The sequence below is a fragment of the Pteropus medius genome, unplaced genomic scaffold, assembly GCF_902729225.1.
Source record: "Pteropus medius unplaced genomic scaffold, Ma_sr-lr_union100, whole genome shotgun sequence".
Lineage (NCBI taxonomy): Eukaryota > Metazoa > Chordata > Mammalia > Chiroptera > Pteropodidae > Pteropus > Pteropus medius.
In genome coordinates, this window is record NW_024347791.1 from 7460356 (window position 1) to 7463252 (window position 2897).

General features: G+C 38.5%; 1 pseudogene; it reads right to left on the reverse strand.

Moving 5' to 3' along the window:
- Window positions 1-2329: 2329 nt before the first annotated feature.
- On the reverse strand, window positions 2330-2447 carry LOC120615219 (uncharacterized; annotated as a pseudogene).
- Window positions 2448-2897: the final 450 nt, after the last annotated feature.

Genomic DNA, 2897 nt, shown 5'->3' on the forward strand with positions numbered 1-2897 from the left:
TTTTTCTGTCATGTTTTGAAATAACCTGTTTAAAAAGTCTTCAAGTAAAAGTCTAAATAATATTTTAATTTGGCCTGATTTATACAGGTAGCTGTCCCAAATACCTACCTTTACTTTGATTGTGTAGATACAAGTGATATCTAACAGGGTGATTTTTTTTCTTGATTGCTATCACACTGTAAATTTTACTCATCCGTTCATTCATCCAACAAAGGTTTATGGAATGCTAAATGCTATGATGGGCTCTGGGTGCATTATAGCTTCTAACATACTTTTTCACATGTTATCTCAGTTAAACTTTATTACAACTTCGTGAAATAGACTGGGCAAAGAGAGGTATCTTGATTTGGTAGGTAAGAAAAGTGAGACATAAAGAAATCGAGTGATTCACATAGAGTTAATAAGTTAGTATAAACTAGTAATAGATGCTGGGTAATCTTACTCTAATCATATGCTCTGCCTGTTACAGTAGACTACCATTCCAATATCAGATGCCTAAGCCAGTAAATGGATTATCTGTGGTTCATCTAACTCAGTCATTCAAATGCTGAACTGCATTGGCTGCTATTTGTTGTTACACTTAGACAAGGCCATGGACACAGAAGTCTTGAAGAATGAATATAAAGAACATGGTTGAGATTCATACAAGCTCAGGCTACTTGGGCCAGAACTAAAAGTGCTGAGTCATCAGTTCCTGGTGGTCTACTGCATGATCTACTAGTCTCGCTGTCCACAGCATGTATACCACGGACAGACTGGATGGATTCAGACATCCTATTTTATGTAAAAGAACTTGGCTTTGCCCTAGGAACTGGTACCACCCCAGCTCTACAGAACGCAAGATGAAGCACACACCTGCCAGACATGCCTCTACTTAGTGACTTGTTTAGGTCTGCAGCAATCTTCCCCCAAAGATCCACTCGACTAATTTATTTCCTTCAAGTCCTTGTTCAAATCCACTCTCTCCATGAGACCTACACAGATTACTCTGTTGAAAACTGCTCCATGCATCCCTCCCCCCCTGGTACTCCTGTTTCCTCTTATTCTGATCTTTTTCCTTCTCCTTGGCATGTATCACGTTCTAAGTCACCACACGATTTACTCGCTTATTATGTTTATTGTTTGTTGTCTGTCTCTCCAGTTAAAATACATGTTCATTAAGGGTAGGGATTTTTGTCTGTTAGCTAACTGATATATCTCAACTATCTGGAAAAGTGCTTGATATATAGTAAGCACTGAGTGCTAATGATTGACAGAATAACTCATTGAAGTGAAAATTCTCAGCTATATAGATAAGCAGGTTAGATAATTCAAGTAAAATACTACCATCCTCAAAAAAACTTATCGAAACATACTGTTGTTTTTTTTCTTTATATTCCCTGAGCCCCTTACAAAGTCAGTTCTTTCTGCTCTTTATGTCACTCAGCCCTGCTATAGCACCTTCCTCTAAACGGATCATTCTAAAATCTTGTTTCTTGATGAGTTTTTCCACATCTTATTCTGTTGGATTATTATTTTGACACCTGGGCAATCAAATTCTTGTAACTTGGGTTAAATATTTTTCTGTTTCTTACAAATGAGGTAATTTTCATCCACAAAGTCCTAGACTCTTTCTGTATATAATGAGTATCGGTTCAGAAGAGAGTTGGTTCAATATGTACAAGGGTCTGGCTCCAGTTCTGCCCCAAACTGCTGACCTTGACCTTGAGCAAGTCCTTGAGCTCTCTGATAAAATAAGGGGGTTGGATAACATGATATTCACTCTGCTCCTCTACATTTCCAGCATTGTAAAATATTTCTTTTCACATTTCTCACTCTAGGGAGATTTACCCCCTCCAAATTTTTTTAAGCTTTGAATATTTTGGTGGTTGGCTTAAATTTTAGGTGTATCCTGGAAGAATATAGGTAAATTATTTTCTTTCCCAAGTAATCTGAAATTGCTTTAATCCCTTAAAATGATTTTCTCAAAAAATAACAGAACATTTTAAGGTTTTGAGAAAAGGGTAGTGGGGATATATTTAAGCTAAGATTCATTGCCATGGTATTTTACCTAAACTATTTCATCAGTCTGCAAAGGCGGATATCAGATTGAATCACATGAAACTGTCATTCTTTTAGGTCAAGAATGGACTAATACTAGCAACTTTATATGGTGTATCCTAATGTGGACTTGTTTAGCACTATACGTGATTAGAAAATAGTTTAAACTTTTATTTTTTAAAAATTTTTATTATTATTATTTTTTATTTTTTTAGGGAAGGCAACCCTTGGTTGACCTCACAGATTGCAAAGACCTTGTCAGTTTACAATCCTTATTCTTTATTTTTTATGCCTACAGCCCCTGGTCTTCCTAGGTGGTCTCCCATCCAATATTAACCAGGCCCGACCCTGCTTAGCTTCTGAGATCAGACAGGATCGGGCTTGTTCAGGGTGGCATGGCTGTAGACAAGTCTAAACTTTTAATCTTCATAGACAGGAACCCTTTTAGTTCATTTCTCAAGGACCGAATTTCCTAAGAAGGTTGTTATTGTGAGCATAAGATACCAGGGCTCAGGAGACTACTGGTTTTGGTTGGAAAGTTCTCTCTCCAAGTAGCACTTACACTGGGGTCATGGCATTGCCTCTCTGTAAATGCTTCCCATCTTGCAGAAAGGACGGAACAGATGCAGAAATGTCCATGCCTTCACTTGCCCCGAACACCCCTCCCGGTTCCTCTGCGTTGTGCTTTGACAGGGTAAATAAACGCACCTACTCGTTCTTAGGAACTGACAAGGCAAAAGGGTTTCCTGCACACTCATCAGATCCCGGCTCTCAGGAGTCAGCTTTCCCAAGCAGGGGATGTGTCTAAACATACACGTCCCTGTCCTCCTGGCCCTTTCCTTTCCTTTGTTAGTGCA